Source organism: Caretta caretta, chromosome 2 (assembly GCF_965140235.1).
Source record: "Caretta caretta isolate rCarCar2 chromosome 2, rCarCar1.hap1, whole genome shotgun sequence".
Taxonomy (NCBI): Eukaryota; Metazoa; Chordata; order Testudines; family Cheloniidae; genus Caretta; species Caretta caretta.
In genome coordinates, this window is record NC_134207.1 from 86,949,573 (window position 1) to 86,971,863 (window position 22,291).

At 43.6% G+C, this 22,291-nt stretch overlaps 1 protein-coding gene across 37 annotated transcripts in view; it reads right to left on the bottom strand.

Moving 5' to 3' along the window:
- The window catches only part of EPB41L3 (erythrocyte membrane protein band 4.1 like 3), a 201,841-nt gene that overhangs the window by 121,675 nt on the left and 57,875 nt on the right, over nt 1-22,291 (bottom strand). For 17 of the 37 annotated variants that reach the window (XM_048840358.2, XM_048840341.2, XM_048840348.2 and 14 more), the window contains exon 1: nt 13,009-13,141. The exons of 2 other annotated variants lie outside the window; for them this stretch is intronic. The gene's annotated coding sequence lies outside the window, so the exon portion shown is untranslated. Of the gene's footprint in view, nt 1-10,115; nt 10,137-11,186; nt 11,236-11,866; nt 12,025-13,008; nt 13,143-22,291 lie in introns of those variants that run through there. 18 more of the 37 variants (XM_048840355.2, XM_048840332.2, XM_048840328.2 and 15 more) reach the window with 6 other exon arrangements.

Below are 22,291 nucleotides of genomic sequence, written 5' to 3' on the forward strand. Positions count from 1 at the left end.
TCATAACCTCCAAGGCTACTCAAAGTACCACTCTCATCAAGACCAAACACATTTGGTGTTTCTAGGCCAAACCATTCATTAGTAACATTTTAGTCACAGGGATTTTTAGAAAAAGTCATGGACAGGTCACGGACAATAAACAAAAATTCATAGGGTGTGACCAATCCATGACTTTTACTATATACCCATGACTAAAACTTGGTGGGGGGGGGCGGCTCAGGAGGTCAGCCCTGGGGATGTCCCGGGTGCTGGGGAGGGAGTTGCAGCTGCAGGGGGCACCGCGGGTGGTCTGGCGGGGGGGGGGGTGCACGGGGGGAGTCATGGCTCAGGGGGGCACTGCGGGTGCTGGGGGGGAGGGGGGGGGAGAGATGGGGCAGGCTCCCTACCCAGCTCCCGGGAAGCGACAACCTCCATCACCTAGCTCCATCTCCGCTCTGCCCCCAAGCCCTGGTTCTGCAGCTCCCACTGGCTGGGAACCGTGGCCAATGGGAGCTGCGGGGGCAGTGCCTACAGGCGGAGGCAGCACATGGAGCTAGGAGATGAGGACGGGGGAGTTCCTGTTGTCCTTCTGGGGAGCCCCTCCCAGGTAAGCACCGTCCCGCACCCCGAGCCTCACCACACCCAAACTCCTACTGCTGGGGTGGGGAGACTCGAGACTGCCCCAGCAGTGGCCAGCGCGCCTGGCCCAAGGGCTGCCAGAGCTGCTCAGGCGGCCCCTGGGCCAGGCACACTGGGCTGCTGCATAAGTCACAGAGGTCATGGAAAGTCACGGAATCTGTGACCTCCGTAACACACACAGAGTCTTATTCATGAGTTATGATGGAGACAGAATTAAACATTTGGCATGGATTTAAGAGAAAACAAATTTCATCTTTCTCCATAAAAAAATACTGACTTGATGAAAAATGTGAAAGTCAGCTTTTCTTTCAGTTTTGTGCTTGTGGTAAATACACCGAGCAAAGCTTGGGAAAAGTAGAGATGATGGCATAATCAAGATATTTATCTTAGTGATAAGGTCCTAAAGCCCAGGCACCAGCCCGAGCCCAAACATCTCCACTGCAATTGAACAGCCCCTTAGTCCAAATCATCTGGTGCGGGCCAGCTGTGGGATTTTAATTACAGTGTAGATATAGCGTCTTGGCTGAGACTGTAGACCAGAGCACTGAGAGCACTCGGTGTGGGGAGGAAAAAAAACAAGACACAGGATCTTAGAAAAAAGGGAAACCTGTTATTTCAAGGAAGGGTCCACAGTTTCCTAGTGGTTTTGCATCTTCTTTTCCCTTCTCCCCTGGCTGCTCAGTGATCCAGTCTATGGAAAAGCTCCTTCTCTGAGCTGCATGCAGCATACAGAAGCAGGCAAGAGGGCAAAGCATCAACAACCTAGGAAAGAGGAGTCCTGCTATCCCCATTAAGAAAATGAGTGAGAAAATTTGTATCCAGGTATGAGGTTATGCCTGTGAAATGTCAGCTGGATGGTTTAGTTTTGTATGAATTGGGGTCAGTAGGGATGGGTCAAATCAGGCTGGCTTTAGATGTAACTTTGGAGAGTGCAGTGTCTCCCCATACCATCAATATTTAATGACGTGGTGTATTCAATTATGCACATATATAAGTAGACATGCATTTAATATATGCAGAGAGAGAGCCTAACTGAATATATTTACATCTCTGAATGAAGTGGGTGGGGGCTGTCTCTTTCCTATCACAAGGCATCAGGGTTCTCTCAGTGGAGGTCGAGAGGCTTTTCTTCCCCAGCACCCCACCTCAAAGGATCCACAAGCAGCATCAGGCCTCACAGCTCTTAATAAACTAAATCAGCCAAACCACCCTGCAGCAGCTGAGGCTTTTTTGAAGGCAATGGGACTGCAGGGCTGTGACTCAACATAGAATTCAAACCAGTAGGAATAGTAATGCCAAAATGAACTGGAAAACCCTGCCTGTAATTACAGTCTGTTCAGTCTGCAGCAATGGGATGAATTATCCACACTAATGCTACAACTAAGCGACCAAATACAACAGTGTGCTGGCACACTATTAAAGGACGCTTATAACTGCCATGTTTCAAATTCCATTAGCTCTCTAGCAGAAGGCCTGCAAAAGTCTTTAATAAATCATAGAAATCAGAGATGGAAATTAGGTCAACCTGTCCATCCATCTCCACCACCCCCCACCGCAAGTTTGTTTCCTATATTGTACTGCTGAGTCCTCTGTCTAGTCAACTTTTAAATGATTCAAGCGATGGGCTTTCTACTAGCTCCCCAAGGAGACTGTTTACACAGTCCAATAAGTCTCACTGTTAGTACATTTCCCCTTGATTATCCAGCCCATCTTTTCCTTTGCTCAATTTTATTATGTTATCCCTATTTATACCCCCTGGATCATCCTAAATCTGCTCTTAATACTACTGTTCAACTAAAATTTTTGCTCAAAAAACTCTCTTTTGCGGCTCCTGTAGTCCACTAAAATTTGCTACTATTTTTAGGAGAAAAAGGTGGCGGTTAAGGAATGAAAAGCTACCAACTAGAGCTGTACTACAATAGTGCTCCAATACATGGAAACAACATTACTGTTCTCTTTTATAGAGAGAGAGATAGCCCTTCATTTTTGGGTTTTATTTTATTTAATTTTTCCCAGGAATTTATCAGTGTTTATTACAACAACAAAAAGATGAAAATCAGTGGAAAAAGCTATTAATAATTTTTCTGGTTAAATATCGGGGTTTATTTTGGTGGACGGAAGGACAGGGGAAAAAGTATTCAGTAGATTAATGATTTGATGAATGGACTTCAATGTGGTTTGCTGCAGAATTAAAACAGAAGTCAAAACACAATGCTACCTCTGAGTTTAAGAGAACAATACAACTCTAATATCCAAATAAAACTTTTAATTTGAATAAATAGTTTACTGTTGTAGACAGAACTATCAGCTTATAAATATTTACATTTAATAATTGGGACACACAATTTGCGGCGCATACACTCAGCTTCATCCTTTTCGCCTGTTTTTTTTTTTTAAAACTTTTGAATATTTCCTTGTGTTCTGAAATGAATTCTGATACGGATTTTCATTTTCTTCCCATTTTAGTGTGTCAGGTCTTTAAATATTTATCTGCTAACAGCCTGAAATATGTATGTGGTAGGCATGAGATTCATCAGTACATTCAGATGCGTATGCACTTCAGAGATTGCATGCATGCCTGTTGGTTTATTGTGTGTATCTTCTAGACTAATATATAACCTTACTTCAACAGGCAGGTTTGCATATACACACAGACTAATGTATTCTCGTAATACATATATCTCATGAAATGTACTGTATTTTCCTAATAAAACAAGTTATTTTTTATATATTTGAATGATACAAAAATAGGGTGAAAACTGGAAAAAAACCCATGAATAATGCTTTTCGTAAAACCTGGGAGTTTACAGTAAAAATCGGTTTAAACTGAAAATGAAGGGGCTTAATTATATATAATTAACAGAAATTTTCTGGATTCTATAGTGATCCATAAAGAGACATGGGGAATGCATGTTGCAGTGTAAGAAATTAACAATGTTATCACATATTTAACTATTACATCTTGGGCCTGGTGCTCCATTTCTTTTCTTAAATTTTACACTAGTATCAATCCACTGAAATCAATGACTACACCAGCCAGAGGTGAAAGTAAGTCAGTAAGCTCCGGTACGGCATACTGGCCAGAGCCGGTGACCGTACTGGGGCAGCCCGGCTTCCCTAGGGAGCAATTTAAAGGGCCTGGGGCTCCCAGCAGTGGCTGGAGCCCCAGGTCCTTTAAATTGCCTCCAGAGCCCTGCTGCTGGAGCCCTGGGGTAGTGGCTGCAGGGCTCCGGCAGCTATTTGAAGGGCCTGGGGCTCCCCTGCTTCTACCGCCCGGGCCCTTTAAATAGCCTCTGGAGCCCCACCACCGCTACTCCAGGGCTCCGGTGGCTATTTAAAGGACCGGGGCGGTAGAAGCAGGGGAGCCGTGGGCCCTTTAAATAGGCCCCGGAGCCCTGGGATAGCGGGGGCTCCAGGGGCTATTTAACGGGCCAGGGCTCCAGCTGCCTCTGCCACCCCGGGCCTTTAAATAGCCGCTTCCCCAGGGCTCCGGCAGCTATTTAAAGGGCTAGGGTGGTAGAACAGGGGAGCGCCGGGCCCTTTAAATAGCCCTCGGAGTCCCGGGCTGCTGCTGCTACCCCAGTGGGGGAGGGGGGGTAGCACTTACCTTACAGGGTGGGCTGGGGCTGGCTCTGATCCCCTCAACCCTGCCCCTTCCACCCTAGGCCCTGCCCCTTCCGGGGGCCAGAGCTGGCCCCAGAGTACCGGTAAGTCACTCGACTTACTCCAATGTTGTCCTGTTGTCAGGGGTGAAAGTAACATATTGGTTAATCAAGCCTCGGTATCCGAAGACTACTGGCTGAGAGTCAGCTTGCTCTAGTGGATAGAGCATAGGACTGGGAATCAAGAGCTATGGGTTCTATTTCCAGCTAACTTGGGCTCGTGGGGCTCAGGTTAAGGGGTTGTTCAATTGCACTGTAAATGTCCAGGCTTGGGCCTGAGCAAAGGCTCTAGGACCCTGCAAGGTGGGAGGGTCCCAGACCCTGGGCTGCAGCCCAAACATCTACATCACAATGACACAGTCCCACACACCTGAGACAGCTGGCACAGTCAAGGGTGTCTAATGGCAGTGTAGACACACCTCGTCTGTCTTACCTGTTTAGATCAAAAGGTCTTTGCACCAGGGTCTAGAGGTCTAATTATGCCCGATCTTAGTCCGAGAGGATCAAGTTATTTCCTGACCCTTTCCAGGAATCTGAGTCAGTGCTCCTTCCTCCTGCCTGTGAGTTCAGCACCTCTTGCCCATGGGGTCAGCTCACCTCCCCCTGCCTGTGGGGTCAGCACGGCAGGAGTAACATTCTGCGGAGTGAGGGGTGCTGTGATTCTTCCACCCATCACACAAAGCGCAGCAAGGTGGTGGTGGCCAGCACGGGCAGGAGAAGGACAGCTGACTTGACCTGTGCCCAAGATGGTCCAGTTGTTTTCCCACCCCACCCATCCCAGACCTGACACTTGGAGTCAGGTCCCATTAGGTTCAGGTCGGGTTGAAGGATTCTATGTCCTTCTCTTACTATGGATACAGTGCCTAGGACACAAGGACTTCCAGTCAAACAGTGAGATATAATAAATATAATACTACTATCACTATTCAGAAACATCACCTTTTTATATCTGAACTTCCAGTTATGCCTTTTCTTATTGAAGATAATATACATTGCATAATGGGGGTGTATGGGGTGAATTTAACAGGCAATACCACTGCATAGGAGACAGCCACACCCAGAAAGGGTGGTTTGCTTGCAGCTGGTGCTGGCAATTCACTCAACTCTCATCCAAATCTAGTGAGAGTAGCTGGCGGTGGTGACCACGTAGCAAAAGGCGTGTCTGGCCCTCCAAGTGCATGCCAAGGAGTCATGATTGAACACTTGGCAAATATTAGACCACAGAAACTGAATGAAGATAGAAATTCGGCCCCATAGCAACTGCTGAGCTGAGAGATGGAAATCAAAGATGACGACACTGCCACATGACACAAACCCTCCATTATAAACAACTATTCGCTAACGTACATTTATTTCAAATTGACTCCAGACTCTTGGCCAGGAAAAGTATAGAAAGTAATCATACAATAATGGGAGGGAAGGGAGAGGTTCTCCCTTTTGGATGAGAGCAGAAGTACTAGCCAATTTTTCTAAATCAGTGCTCCTTGCTATTAACAAACAAAACCATATCTGCACAAAGGAAAAAGGAAGAAAGGAAAGATACAATTACGTATGCAAGGTAATTTTTAAAGTGATATATTGCTATCAACTTCTGAAAAGTTGACCAGTAATAACTCAACAAAAATGCTAACCTCTCTGATTACTTCATCTGATGAGTAGAATTTACCATTTCCAGAACCCTTAGGGAAGCTCTCAGTATAACTAACTAATGTTCACAGGCCCAAATTCTGAGGCCTTCACTTTACTGAATAGTTCCAAGCTCTATAAGTAGGCGTAGTGATTTCTATGGGACTATTTGCAGAGTTAGGTGCTACTCTGCACAAGTGAGGGTGCAGGAATCCGGCCCTGAGTCAGTCTAAAACATACTTTTCCTGGGTCGGCAAGAACCTTCTCTTCAGTTTGTTTGTTACAGTCTTTTTAAGTAACATTTTTGATTGCAACCACTACTCCTAAGGAAACAGTGAGGTGTCATTTACAGTTGCCCCTGGTTTCATGAGGACCAGACATCACCACCCCCACCAGGGATCAATGACATAAATAATCCCCAGTAATGTCACAACTGCACTGTGTGGCTGATTTTCTGCAAGGTTCTGTACCACCTGCTGCCACTGGGAAACTCTTGCAGGGGCTGGAGATGTTCCAGCCCATTGAGGCTGCAATACATGTGGTTTCCACAGGGACTTCTTGGCCTGAAGCATGTAGACTGCACTCAGCAGTGCGAGGAGAAAATGAGCAAGGAATAGGGGCTTCTTTTGGACTACCTCAGATTGCACGCTCATCCCCCTTTTGCCTCTGCTCCTGTTTTTCCAGACCTAGCACAAAATATTGGATTTCTGAGAGGGGTGGCAAGATGGTTAACCTTGGGTGTGAGGCAGGAGTAGGGATTGTTCTGAGGATTGTCCGATAGGAAAGGGTTAAGAGCTGAGTGTGTGGTTCTGAGCTGTAGAGAGGTTAAGTAAGGAGGGTGAGGAGTGTTCCTGAGGGCGGTGGATGAGGAGCGTTCCTGAGCCAATAGGGGTTGGGTTGGAGAGGTTCTGACTCACGAGGGGATGGATTTAGTTGGCATGGTTGATTCTGCAAGGAAGAAGTCAGTTGGCGAATTAAGTTGTAGGTCAGTTGGCAGTGTGGGTGGAGGAAGGAGATGGTAGGGCAAGAGCTAGATTTGAAGGGAAGAGATTGGGACTAGGAGACAACAGTGACATGCTGACAATGATAAATATACTGTTATCGTCTACCCTGCCCTTTACTGTGAACTGCTCCAGTTTTTCAGTTTGAAAGAGAGAATGGGTAAGAGAGAAGAGAAAACACAGTACCCCTTTTCCTTTTCTCCCTCATCCCCAACACTCCTCTTACTGTACCCCCAACCCACTTACCAGAGCATGTCAGTTTTTCCACTTGAAAAATATAATCCCCTTACAGGGAGACTGCTCCCCACAGTACCATCAGCTATCCTGGGCACCAGCTGCCACTGACAACCTCTTTTAGGAAAAAATGCAAATCTACTTCACAATGTACACATATCGTACGAGGGTAGTCTCTCTAGCTTTTAACTCAGGAACTTCAACTTCATTCCACCCCATTCAAGAGTTTTATAGACCTCCTCGAATGCCACTTATGGACGCTATTATATTTATCAATGTTACAGTGCTTGCACACAGACACACATTAATCATAATCATAGATCAGGGTTGGAAGGGGCCTCAGGAGGTCATCTACTCCAACCCCCTTGCTCAAAGCAGGACCAATCCCCAATTTTTGCCCCAGATCCCTAAATGGCACCCTCAAGGATTGAACTCACAACCCTGGATTTAGTAGGCCAATGCTCAAACCACTGAGCTATCCCTCCCCGCATATGTAAATACTTGTATATGCTCATAACAGTACACATTATTTCAATTGTTCTTTTCCCCTAAAATTTTATACACTGATCACATATGCTTTTAATTTTCTTCTAGTCCTTTTCCCCCCCCCAATACCAAGTCCCCTTGGTTTCCACATTCTTTTTTAACCCTATAAATGAAAACCTTTTCACAGTGGTATCAGACATCTGGTGGACAATTTTTCCCTCCCTTCCCCTGTTTCCTCCCTCTCTCTCCCAACACTCACACACTTACTCCTATCTTGGTTTCTCATCTTGCACAGAGATTCAAATTTTATAGATTAAGAACTCAATGAAAAATGACTGTCTTTCTGTAAAGCAGAGTGCTTTCAAAATGAACCATCTGTACAGTAGAGGGTGGTGGAAGACTGTGAGGATTGAAAGTGAAAACAAATATTTCATATAAGCACCCTACAGACAGGAAACACTCACCAGGCCTCATTTTATTTATGTAGTACCTTTCATGCATTGTATCTCACTGACTGCACCCTAAGCAAGTCACAAGTGATTTAGAAGGCTAAGATATGGAATGTTCATGAAAGCAGGAATTAAATATAATCATTTAGTTCTGCTGGTACGATAGAATAATAAACAATGACCAGGTGAAATGTGAACATTAAATTTTAATTTAGGTTAAAAGGTAAAAAGTCAATTATTTGAGTTTATTTATTCAGTAATTCATAAGGGGAAAAACACTGAATCTGCATGCGACATTTCCACATTATCCTCATATTAACTCAGTTGTCTCAAAGACTGTGACCCCATTTCTGGGTTTTTTTTTTCCAGCCAATCAGTTCTAAACATTCTTCCTGAGGTTCCTCTGCACTGATGCCCATAGTGACAACCATTAGTAATGGCAGGGGCAGGAGCAATAAGCCTGCAGGACTTCTCTTACTGAAGGCAGACTGATAGGTTAGCTATTATTTCTTCTCTACTACCCGAGCTGTTCCTTCTCCCAGATGTCAAGAGCTTTGGAAGGTCATCCTCTTTCCTATTACACATCTAGGAGTCTCTCACTAGATAATTGAAATATTAGGTCCATTGCCAAGGTAAGAAACGGAAGCTCTGCTTAAGGAAATGTTCATGTCCCGTTATGACCCACATATGGACCTTCTGATAATACGGAAAAATCGATACGATTCCTCTTAGTTACAAGCTTGTGGAATCAGAACTATAGCCAGACTTCTTGTTTTCAAGAAGTGCACACCGGAGTATATATTAAACACCTAATTTCAGAAATTAATCAGTCAATACTTCCCTCATCACCACAAATTGGGGGGGGGGGAAGGGTAGAAGTTCATTTTCAGTGTTAGACAGCTTTCAGGATATTTTTTTAACCTGCTCATATCTATAAAGTCTTTAAAAAAGTTTGCTACTGCAGTAAACGTCTCAGCTATTAACTACCCTTTTCTAAATCTATTTTCATTTAGCATTCTACATTTGTGGATAATAATATAAGACTTTTTTGCGTGTTCTACAGGTTGTGTACCTAGTATAAACAATCCACCTAGAGAATTAACATACCCTATTCAGGAACCCATCACACAATTCTCAGCGCAGCTGGGAAGTAATCACTTTTTTCACAATTATATTCATATTTATCACTGATTGATTAAATTAAATTAGAAGTCAAAGCCCTAACAGAACACTCTGAAAATTCAAACACTTTTTCAGGAATGTAATGTCTTGCCAGTATAAAATGCGATAAATAGGATCCTGAAACAAAACATAGCACAACATTGTCATCTACATTTAAAGAACCACATCCTTCAAAATAAATGTACTTAAACGAGTAGCCACACTGATTTCAATGGACCTACTCCAGGTTAGTCATGTGTACTTGCAGAATTAGACCTATATTCTGTATTTCAAAGGAAAAAAAACTTCATGGTTGTAAAAGCAAGTACTTTTGAGTATGTTGTCAGAGTAGTAACTGATACCACTGATATACTGAATCTTAGGAACCAAATGTTCTTTTGTAACATACTTTAAAAATTCTTTGACTGTTCCTCCGTGTCATATACCACCATTTACTGGTACATGAGAATTACATGAATCAAGTTTAAATATTACCCACTGAATGAATACCCAATTTCAAGTTCTATTTTACTTTTAGTTAAATCAAAATAAATACTTAAAATACAAGAAAGACATTTTACATAAATTTTAACAAGGAATACATCATTTCCAGTACACCAAAACATATAATATACCTAGTAAAGAAATATGTTAAATGAATACATTTCCATATATCAAACTGATTGTGAATATTCACATTGTTTGAGAGCTTCATTGTTTTATAAATAAACAACAAAGTCCTCACACAAATAGAGGATTTTTCCTCTTAGAGGAAATTTTTGTTCAGCAAGGGTAAATATTTTGCAGGTTTCCACTACAGATGAAAACCTGCATCTCATCTTGTTTTATTTGTAAATATATACAAACTTTAGATTCACCTCTACTTGTCCCTCCTTTGGGAAAAAAAAAATGCCCAACAGCTGTGCTGCAGTTCCTAAGGCAAGGCTGCATCAGTCTCGTTCATGTAGTAGACACAAAGTTAAAACAAAGATGGTTCAGACAGTCTGATTTTCAGTGCCCCACCCTCATTTCCTTGAGCCAGAGTGATGTCATAACAAGGCAGCGCAATGACTTCATTGCTACAGTTCTCCTTGCTTCTGGGCACGCACCCCCGCTCTTCTTCACGACAAAGACAAAACCTTTAGACCACAGTAGCAAGTCAAAGGCAGACTGACATCAGATGAGCTCTTATAATGTACCTGTCAAGTTTCCAATAATATTGGCTAACCCTTTAGAAGAAAAACATCACTGGCATCAATAAACATCACTTTAATAAGGGGACGCCACTGTAAGATGAATTAGGTGAAGGGAGATTCAATGTTGGCTATATTAGTATGATTAAATAAAGTAGGATATATTAAAAATATTTCACAATGTGTTTAAGCTAATATTCTCTGGTTCTAATCATTCACCACTGCAGTGAACAGGACTGTAGCAAAACAGAATCACAAGGAGCCTTCCTGTTCTAATGGAATCATACAGAATAAACTTGCAGTCGCTCTTCACTCTAATGTGGTGATCCCTCTCTTTCCATCCACTATATTATTCCTGATGTGCAAATTTCATCGTCATGTTAGAGTGGAGAGTTCCCATCCAAGGAGAGTGGTACAACAACATGAAGGAAAAAAAATACTGATGCAGCACATTGTCACACAACGATTTTAACCAATTAACTGACACAGGAAGATTAACTTTGCTTCTTATATTGTACTTAAAGGTTATCTTCAATATTTATTTTGAACAAACCACTATATTAACTTAACCAAAGTCTAACAGTAAATTAAGAGTGAAAACACCTACTTTAATTCTAGATTATTTAACTGTAAATGGTTCACTGCGTAGGAGATAACACTACTGTGGAAGAGTGTCACCTTTGACCTGTGATTCTTCAGTTCTTCTCCCTAAAAAATTACAAGTCAAGTGAAATAAGTACTTTTGCTTGTTCCTACCTCAAAGTGATGCACAAGGGTCAGTTTAGCAGGTGGGTTCCAGGTTTGCCTCAAGTATAAATAAGGTTTAGGCACATATTCAGAAGTAGTATTCAGAGTAATGCGAGTCTTTCAATACATTCTATTATATCAATAAAATGACAATGCTATGAGGAAAATTTAAAAAAGCTACAAAAGACTGATTTTACTGCCTTTAATTATTATGGAAGTGTAAATGTTCAAGTGTAGTGTATTTCTGACAAAGCTAAACAATTAAAAATACCCCTCCCAGCTATCCCTTCTTCCTCCACAAACTCTGTTCTGAGCTAAATACAGAATCTAGTACCACGAGATTGACAGAGCCACTCCCTCTTCTATTTTTTAAATCCCACAAAATACCCTCAAGTTTCCTGTTAAAGCGAATAAAACCAAAAGAGTATGAATAATTCTGTAACTGCACATGAAAATACGGCAACTGTATGACAGCACACTGTGAACTTTCTAGCCCACCTGGTTTATCTTTGCTGTCTAAGCTGTGGTGAAGAACATGCACACATCTATCTCTGCAACATTTTTAAAGTACCCACCTCAACCCAACGCTACGACTGAAAACACAAGCACTGAAATTACACGATTGCAAAACTTGTCCGACCCCTTGTTTCTCTCCCTCCCTACCCCCATCCCTCACATCTGATTAATACCATCTGTTTCCCTCGATCTTTCCCTTCCGCTCGCAAGAACCTCTCTTCCCCAACTTCAGACGCCAGGCCAGTGTGCAGCCGAGAGAAACCTTGGAATTGGAAACGTTAAAAACAGGAGAGGAGACAGCGCTGCCACTGCAGAGGTCCAGAGCTCCAAGTTACTATGTAACCACACCCACCGCATTGCAGAAGCCACGGGCTGGAGTGCGGGGGGGGGGGGGACACGACACAACAAGCAGTAACTCCGCCGCCACAAGACGACGCACAAGAAGAGCCTAACCGATTTCAAGAGGAGGGGAAAAGCCGGACAGCTGACTCCCAACCCCGCTCACTCGCAGAAGTACCGCCGCCGCCACATCAGGCTTCACACGATACATGCAACAACCCCCCTTGCCAGCCCGCCAGGTAAACAATGCAGCTGGCACGCCACTGCGCTCAGCACGGGGATGAATGGGAACAACTCGACTGGAGGCTGCCCAGCTTGGGGGGGGGGGGGGGGTTATGGAGGTGCCATGACAAGAGAGCTCAATCCACGCACCCCACTTCCCCGCACTGGCGCAGCTGTCCCGTAGACAAGAGAAGTTTCCTCGGGGGGGGGGGAGAGGAGGGAGGGAAATCGATGCCCTGTGTAAACACCCCTTATCCGCCCCCTCCCCTGGCACCCGTTGCCCAGCGCAGGCTTTTCCCAGCGCGTCGGCGGGAAGATCCCGGGCAACCGCAGCAAACCCAGCGGCGAGGCACCCGAACAGACGCCTCCCCTGCTGCTGAGACCACCGCATCGCAGCCCCGGGACCACCCGAGCCAGGCGCCGGAAGAGCGGGCGGCTGGCTGGCGAGCCGCATCGCCGCAGCTGGAGGGCAGGCGGGTCAATGGCTTTTTTTTTTTTTTAAATCCGAGCGGCTCTCCAGGGGTGCGGAGCGAAGGGGCAGCGACACCCAGGGCTCTGCGCGCAGATCTCGCCCTAGTTTCCCCCTCACCCCCCGCCACGGATCACTTTAAAAATGGCTCCTCGAAAGGAGATTTTAGAAAGAAAAAGAAAAACGCCCCTGGTCGCGGAGATCCCCCGCCCGCCCGCAGCAGAGGAAATTGCAACCGCACTGGCAACCAGGGTAAAAGCGAAGCGAGGTGCCGGGATAAGGTACCTTGGCAAACCGGCGCAGCAGCAGCAGCAGCAGCGAGCTGGAGCCCGGGTCTCCGCTAGGTCCAGGTCTGGGTCCAACGCGTCAGAGGGACGTGCCGCCGCCGCCGCCACGCGTCAGCAGCCCGGCCCAGGACGAGCCCGCCGCGGTAGCCCAGCAAATCAGGACTGGGGAGGCAGGCGCCTTCAAAAAGCCCCTCGCCGCGGAAAACGGGAAAAGCTGGAGCCCGCCGGAATCCGCCGGCTTTGGCGCGCAGCAGCCCCGCGCCGGCTCCGCGGCTCCCACCCCCAGAGGGAACTCCTCACCCTAATGTATCCCAGTGTAGTCCGCGCGGCAAGCACCCGGCTCTGGCCCCTGGCCGGATCCTGCCCAAATTTGGCCCCTTGCCGTGCAAATACCACAGGCTCGGAGATCAAGTGTAGCGGCTCAGATTTGCGCGCCCGCGCCCAAACGCAGGCCGACGGCGTTGAACAGCACTGCGCGCCGAGGCAGCGACCAACCCCAGACTCAGCACCTGGACCCTGCGCCCCCCCAAACCCCCAACGTTCACTGTCTCAAGAGAGAGACTGTCTAAAGGCCGAGCTGCTCCTAACGCACCTTCAGAATCTGGACCCTGCTACACTGCAGCTCCACCGTATCACAACAAACTCAGAGCCAAGCTCTGGAGCCTGCCAAATTTTGACGATAAACCAGACAGTGTAGCAACACTAAGATTAGTTTTTGCTTCTACTATTCTTCCCCAATCTCTAAATTAGCGCCTGGATCGGGCTAGTTTTTGGCTGCATTCCTCCAGCTTTACCATCTAACTTCAGTACATACGCAGCTTTTCCTAGTACACTTGAATAATCTGGATCCCATTTTATCTGGCAGGATCCAGATTTGGAATTTTGCAGCACTGCACTTAGATGCATTGATTTCTGGATTTTTTTAGACATAAGATATCTTAGCAACAGAGAGGTTAAGTGGCCATGGGCTTTGGATGTGAAACTTAAGATTCTTGCGCCTGAGCTTCAAAGATTTTAAGCACTCACAACTCCCCTGGAAGACAAAGGATATTTCAAGTGCTCAGTATCGCTGAAGCTCAGGCCTAAGGAGTCTTAAATCTTTGTACCCAAAAGCTAAACGCCCCCCCCCTCACCTCAAAGCACTGGGCCACTTTTCAAAACACTGGTCTTCATGATTTTCCCCAGGCCCTCACAAAAAGGTCTCCACCAGAGCTGGCTGGAAAGCAGAATTTCCTTTCTTCCAAAAAATTCAAGCTGTTCAATTCTGAACAGGGCCAGCGAGCCTGCCTCCCTGTCCAGTTTTCCTCAAAAGTTTTAATGGAATAGCCACATTTCCGCAGAATGTTTCAATTCCATCAGCTCAGCATTTTCCAACAGAAAATTGTTCTGTTGAAAAGTTTTCACCCGGCTCTAGTATTCCCTTCCGACTCAGTTGTAAATCATGAATAAGGCTGCGAGTTTGTCACTGAGGTTACAAATTCCATGACTTTCCATAACTTCTGCAGCGGCCGGTGCGGCTAGCCCAGGAGCCACCTGAGCAGCTCAGGAAGCCCCTGGGCCAGCTGCACCGGCTGCTACTGGGGCATTCTTGGGCCGCCGTGCCCCCACAGCGGCAGCAGGCATTTGGGTGTAGGAGGGGGCTCAGGGCTGCAGCATGGGAGGGGGCTGGGGTGCTGGACAGTGCTTATCTCAGGGGGTTCCCTGGAAAAGGTTACATGCCCTTACCTCAGCTCCTAGCTCCACGTGCTGCCCCCACATGCAGGCACTGCCCCTGCAGCTCCCATTGGCCGTGGTTCCCAGCCAATGGGAGCTGCGGAGCCGTCTGGCTGCACCTCCACCTAAGGGGGTGTCGCGAGGAGCCAGGTAGGGAGCCTACCAGCTCTGCCAGCCCCTTCCCCCAGCACAGCGGCACCCCCAGACCGCCCCCTCCTCCCAGAGAACCTGCGGCACCCCCGGGCCACCCCCACTGCCCAAGATTTAGTCAGGGTTATATAGTACAAGTCACGGACTGGTCACAGGGTCATGAATTTTTGTTTACTGCCTGTGACCTGTCCATGACTTTTACTAAAAATACCTGTGACTAAAACATAGCCTTAATCATGAATAACTCCACTGGAGTGATTGAAGTTACAGCAGTGTTCAATTAGGAGAGAGAAGAATCAGACAAGGTCTAGGCAGCACTAGGAAGAGACCCCAGATTACTCCTTTCACCTCTGGAGACTGTCTTCAAATCTAAGTATTCAGTGTTGTTGTAGCTATGTTGGTCCCAAGATATTAGACACAAGGTGGGTGAGGTAATATTTTTTTTGGATCAACTTCTGTTGATAAGCGAGACAAGCTTTCAAGGTACACAGAGCTCTTCTTCAGGTCACCTGGACCTGGAGAAAAGCTCTGTGTAAGCTCAAAAACTTGCCTCTCTCATCAACAGAAGTTGGTCCAATGTAAGATATTATCTCACCCACTTTGTCTTTCAAATTTAGGTGTCAGTAGCAAATGAAAATTAGTTTCATAGTTTTATGTTAGCATCTGTTTGTCTTCAATAACCACTACAATTTGGTACAATTAGTCACAATTGGACATTTCTGCTCAAAAGGAGATCCATGCTTGGAAGTGCGTTCGTGGTATCATGACAAACCTATGCAAAGAAGGTTGCACAGTTCCTCCCTTATCCTGCAAATATCTAAGCATGTGCATAACTTTATGATGTGAGTCGTTACACTCATGGTAAAGTTATGCACATGCTCGTTTTCGGGATCAGCAACCTAATACCCAAATGTACTATATTTGGCTTTCGCCAGTGCCATTGTCTCTCTCTTTCATGGAGCACTAACAGTCACAATCAAAACCAAACAACAAAGAATACTTTTGCAATTCTTTACCCTGATACAGTTACGTAACTATTTAACTTTTTTTCTTAAATAGTACATTTTCCCATTAAGCAATTAATTAGTCGAGACAGCACTCAGAAAACCTGAAAGTACTGTAAGAGTATTAGTAACATGTTCAGTAAATACCACTTTGGCATTACAGGTCTAGACAGTCAGTTGATTTCAGGTTTACTTTAATTTTATTCCCATATCTTCAGTTTATTAAAAGCAAACTTCTGCTCATGACTCCTGCAGCTTAGCCTTCTGCATGACAATGAAACAAAATTCAGATAATTAAGAGTGATCACTGTGTGACAATGAATGAAAGTAAGACTTCTGGAAGTTAGAAGGAGCCTTCTAATACTTCCTTCCTTCTCTATGCAAATATAAAACCTACACATCTATATTAAGCTAATATTATAGTTATGATAAATATTGTAAGACAGTAAAATTCAAGGTGAGATATGCACTCTGGATATCAAGTCCCTCCCCGCCTCCCACATCCCACCTCAATACATATGGCTACAAACTGTAAGGAATTCAAAAACATACACCATGTTAGCCAAACAAAATTACAACAACAAACAGATCTGTTATGATGAAGATTATGCCATTAATTGTGTCTTTTCTCACAAGGCTCATATTGGCATATAACAGATCTATATGCCATGAGTCAATGGAAGAACTGGTAATAGAACTAAACAGTTATTGTCTCCCAGTGCTATAACACACCAAAATGGTGTGATTCACCATTGATTGTAACAGGATGTGCTAAGAAATGGAACCCAGCCAAAACCTCTATTTCAAGGCCCAGTATTACCAACAGATAACTAATATTTTGTCTTACATCCTTACTGGGCTGCTGTTCCATTAGAGTGTATTGACTCTCTGAAAGCTGCATTAAGAGGAATAAACAACTCTTTCAAGTGCTTTCTAGTCTTCCAAGATTGTATGAAGCTCCTCCTGTTTTCATATCTCCTAAAGTTTTAATTATTCTTTTAAACAGTCAAAAATAATCGGTGACAGTCTTTTTAGAGAGTCATATAAAACTTTTTTTCTCAGCAATGGAGGCATTAGAGAATGAATTCCGAGAAGGGTTAATCTTGCATTTATTGAATTTGTTTTTGTGCTCCTTTTATTTTTTGACTTATTTCCCCGCTCTTTAAGGGTACCAGAAGCACGCATCTTTTCAAGGGGATTTTTCCTTTTTTGGTACCCTGATCCCTGGGTCTTAACAGAAGAGGCCTTATGCCCTCTAGGGAATAAAGCTGTGTGGATTATTAACTGAAGAGACCACTTTCTGGGATGCCATACGTACATACCCATGACATAGAGTAGATAAATATGCCAGTTTCAGTGATTCAATAGGTCAAATTTACCCCTGGAATAAATGTATTGACTTCAATGGAGTTATACAAGGGACACAGGAAATTGTCTAAAATTGGTCTTGCCTTCCCACCCAGAGCCAAAACCATCCTTTTAAGATTACTGACGGAACAACCAGGAACTCCGTCTCCAGAGCTATTACAATTAAAGTGCTGAGTAAGGATTCACTTACTGTAATTAATTCAGCATTGCCCTTTGTCATTTTCATACCTGTAGCAACTTACTGACTGCGAGAATTTAAAAGATTATTTAGACATGTAGCTATTATCTACTGGTTCACTTCTTTAGTCTCTTTAATAACCAGGGCAATCAGGAGGGTGTAAAACCCGACACATACCTTGGGACTCTATTACTCCAGAGAGGGGCAGGACTAAATTGGTGATCTGGCTGGAGAGCCCTTTTGTGACCCACAAAAAGGCAGACCATCACAGAGGTAGTAATTACCAGTTAGACACTAGAGGCAGGACAAGTGGGGAGCAAGTGACCTAACTGCAAAGCAAGACTGCTGGTGAGCCCAGCCAGTAACACTCCCATGGACTTCACTGGGGCCTAAAATCAGCATTAATGTTGAGCTAAGGGGCAGTTATGAATGATCACCTCCAATGTGAGCAGTTTACAGTCGGTTTCATATACCCAGTCTTTGTTTAAATCCTGTAAAATCTTAGGGCTGGTCTATACTACCACTTAAGTCAATGTAACTTACATTGCTCAGTGGTGTGAAAAAGACACCCCTCCCCCACAGGCAATATAAGTTACATCAACCTAAACACTGTCCACACCAGTGCTATGTCGGCGGGAGACGCTCCCCCCACCAACATAGCTTCCACCTCTCACGGAGATGGAGTAATTTTGCCAACGGGAGACCTCTCTCCCGTCAGCCTAGTGCATCTTCACCTGATGCGCTACAGCGGCACAGCTGCACCAATGTAGTGCTTTAGTGTAGACTTGCCCTTCGGCACGTAATTTTATTCATATTAACAGTCCCATGGATATCAGTGGGACTGCTCAAATCAATACCTGCATTCCTAAGTATTTGCATGATCAGATTCACAGGATCTAATCCAGCTCCCAACTGAAAGACTCCCAGTGGCTGTAATAGGAGTTCCACTGGGCCCCAATTTGTTATGTTTGTAGCATCTTAGTCCCTCTCAAGAAGCACTGTCTCTTACATTCATATTATTTCTTCAATTCAATTTGTAGTTTGTTTCTCTTTCAAATTCACATTGACTGACAGGAAGGAATGCAAGTGGTTTGCAAGGAACAGTTCAAACATAAAAATGAGTCAAGTGGAACACAGCAAAACAATTACATCGTTCTTCTCATCTTAGGTAATTTACTCCCTCCCCCCCCACAATTTATCCTCATATTTTGTGAGGAAGGAGAAATAAAGAGACATTGACCCAGGCTCAGGTGTAACTCTCTAAATCACATTTCATAGAATACATGACAATGTCCTAGGGTTGTGTGATATGAAAAAGCAGCACACCCGAAAAACAGTCTTCTCATCAAGAAGAATGTTAGGAATCTCTGGGGCAGAGATCATGTTTTCAGTCTGTGTTTGTACAGTGGATAGATAGCACAATGGGGTCCTGATCTAGGACTGAGGCACCTAGGTGCTACTGCAATACAAATAAATAAAAACTATGGCTGTTGATAAATCACAGTTAACTCATGCGATTAACTCAAAAAAATTAATCACGATTTAAAAAACTGATTAATAGCACTTTTAATTGCATTGTTAATTTATTAAATATTTTTGGATGTTTTTCTACATTTTCAATTATATTCATTTCAATTACAACACAATACAAAGTGTACAGTGCTCACCTTATTTTTTCATTACAAATATTTGCACTGTAAAAATCAAAGAAATAGTTTTTCAATTCACCTCATACAAGCACTGTAGTGCAATCTCTTTATTGTGAAAGTGCAACTTATAAATGTAGATTTTTTTTTTGTTACAAATCTGCACTCAAACAAAACTTTAGAGCCTGTAAGTCCACTCAGTCCTACTTCTTGTTCAGCCAATCGCTAAGACAAACAAGTTTGTTTACATTTACGGGAGATAATGCTGCCTGCTTCTTATTTACAGTGTCACCTGAAAGTGAGAACAGGCATTCGCATAGCACTTTTGTAGCCGGCACTGCAAAGTATTTACGCGCCAAATATGCTAAACATTCGTATGCCCCTTCATGCTTCAGCCACCATTCCAGAAAACACGCTTCCGTGCCCATGACACTCATTAAAAAAATGTGTTAATTAAATTTGTGACTCAACTCCTTGTCTCCTGCTCTGTTTTACCCACATTCTGCCATAAATTTCATGTTATAGCATCTCAGGTGATGACCCAGCACATGTTGTTCATTTAAGAACACATTCGCTGCACATTTGACAAAATGCAAAGAAAGTATCAATGTGAGATTTCTAAAGATAGCTACACCACTCGACCCAAGGTTTAAGAATCTGAAGTGCCTTCCAAAATTTGAGAGGGATGAGGTGTGGAGCATGCTTTCAGAAGTCTCAAAAGAGCAACACTTCGATGCAGAAACTACAGAACCTGAACCACTAAAAAATAATATCAACCTTCTGCTGTTCTGCTGGTGGCGTTTGATTCAGATGATGAAAATGAACATGTATCAGTCTACACTGCTTTGGATCATTACCAAGCAGAACCCGTCATCAGAATGGATGCATGTCCTCTGGAATGGTGGTTGAAGCATGAAGGGACATATGAATCTTTAGCACATCTGGCACGTAAATATCTTGTGATGCTGGCTACAACAGTGCCATGTGAACGCCTGTTCTCACTTTCAGGTGATATTGTAAACAAGAAGCAGGCAGCATTATCTCCTGCAAATGTAAACAAACTTGTTTTCGAACAATTGGCTGAACAAGAAGTAGGACTGAGTGGACTTGTAGGCACTAAAGTTTTACATTATTTTATTTCTGAATGTAGTTATTTTTTGTAATTACATAATTCTACATTTGTAAGTTCAACTTTCATGATAAAGAGACTGCACTACAGTACTTGTATGAGTACTATTTCTTGTTTTTTACAGTGCAAATATTTGTAATGAAAAATCAATGTAAAGTAAGCAGTGTACAGTTTGTATTCTGTGTCATAATTGAAATCAAAATATTTGAAAATGTAGAAAACATTCAAAAATATTTAAATAAAAAGGTATTCTATTATTTAAAAATGTGATTAATCGCATGATTAATCACGATTAATTTTTCAATCGCTTGACAGCCCTAAATAAAAACAGATTCAATACATCAGTCAGGTTCTTTTTTAACTGAAATACAGCTAGAGCTTAACCCTATTCATGGTCGTGATATTTAAGGGGTTTTGTCATTACTCCAAGAGAACGAAGGATATTTTAAGCTTCTCCCTCTTCCTCAAAAGCTTAAACTGTAGTCCAAAAACTCATGTTCTCATTAGTTACAGGTATTTTAATAATTTTGTGTGTCCTATCTATAAAGACCTGAGTCCCAACACCTATAACCTCTCAAAACTTTAAAAACAAAAACCTCTTTATGCTTTGTTAATAAATGACAGTGACGAACAGCTTCCTATAATGCACACATTTTAATTGAGAACAGTTCCCCAACTACTAGGCTAGATAAATTCAGTACCATGATTTGTTTACTTATCAAATGCCAGGTGTAGGTCAGTCTGTACGTAAACACTTGGCTTACTGATTTTGGAGAGTAACGGATATAACACAACGTTGCCAAACAACAGCTGAAAACTCTAAGGATCCAAATGGCATCTGTCTCTTATGTTTATTCTGTCTTCCCTTGCCCTGTACACACCCTACCAGGGGCTGCTCATCAGGCCAGGCCAGCAAGGCACAGCCTAACCAAGAATTCCCCAAAGCTACAAAATACATTTTGCGTATTCTTTATTTAATTGATAAATATGCACAGACTTAAGGACAAACTATGCTTTGATTTTAATGTCAAAACTCACTCTCTCCAGTAGCAAAACTCAGCACCAGGAAGTTTGAAAAATGTAGTGCTGTGAGAGGCTCAGATCTTGGTACAGCTAATTGTGCCTCAGGAAGCTGCCTTTTACCATGGCAATTTACCAACCCAGGAGTCTCTTTATCAGGGAATAGCTGTGGTAACCATTGCTTGCTGAGGCCACAACAAGATTGTAGCAATTAAGCCCAGGCTGCAAGAAGTTTACAGAGGGTGAGGTTGGGGCTGCACCCTGAACTTTCCCAGCTCCTTCCTTGGACTCCCTCATGCTTTGCACCTGATGCCAGCCTGGGTTGCAATGGCGGCTGCAGCTCCCGGGCCCACCTGCTGCTGTTTCACTATAAACAAGGTAAGCTTTTAAATTAATATAGTAGGCGGGGGTGGAAATAGCTATTTTGTGATTTGTGCCTCATCTGTCAAAAAAGTCACAAGCTGCCTAATGCTAGGAAACATTAGGCAAACTTGAACTACAGAAGGCCTCAAGAATATGCACTCCTATCATTTGCAACAGGTGACCAAAATCTCAAATATTATCTGCACTTTATATCCCTTTTTAACAGGGAAATAAAATTAACAAGATTCCAATGACTACAAGGAAAATAACTTTCCATGCTTGAGGCTCATTAGGCTGAAATCAGAATCTAAACACCACTAATTTGCAATGTGCATTCTATCTTTTTAGCTATGGTGCTGGAAATTTAAATGGAGAGTAGCACGTATTGCCTTTCCACTCCCTGTCTCACAATATTGCAGACATAGGTCTTAATCCATCAAGACGCATAAGCACATGCGTAATTTAGTCAACGGGATTACATATGCTTAAAAGTTTAAACATATGCTTAAGTGCCTTGCTAGACTGGGGTTACATACATGTAATCAGAAAGCATTAATTTCTGAAAAAAAGCTTATGAACAACAGATATTCATACTGTATGTGGACAGAGTATTGAGTTTGGGTGAGGACAGATGCAAACATATTTTCCTCTTATCTGAGCTACATTTTGCACAGGTATGATTCCACTGACTTCTGTGGAGCTACTCCTAA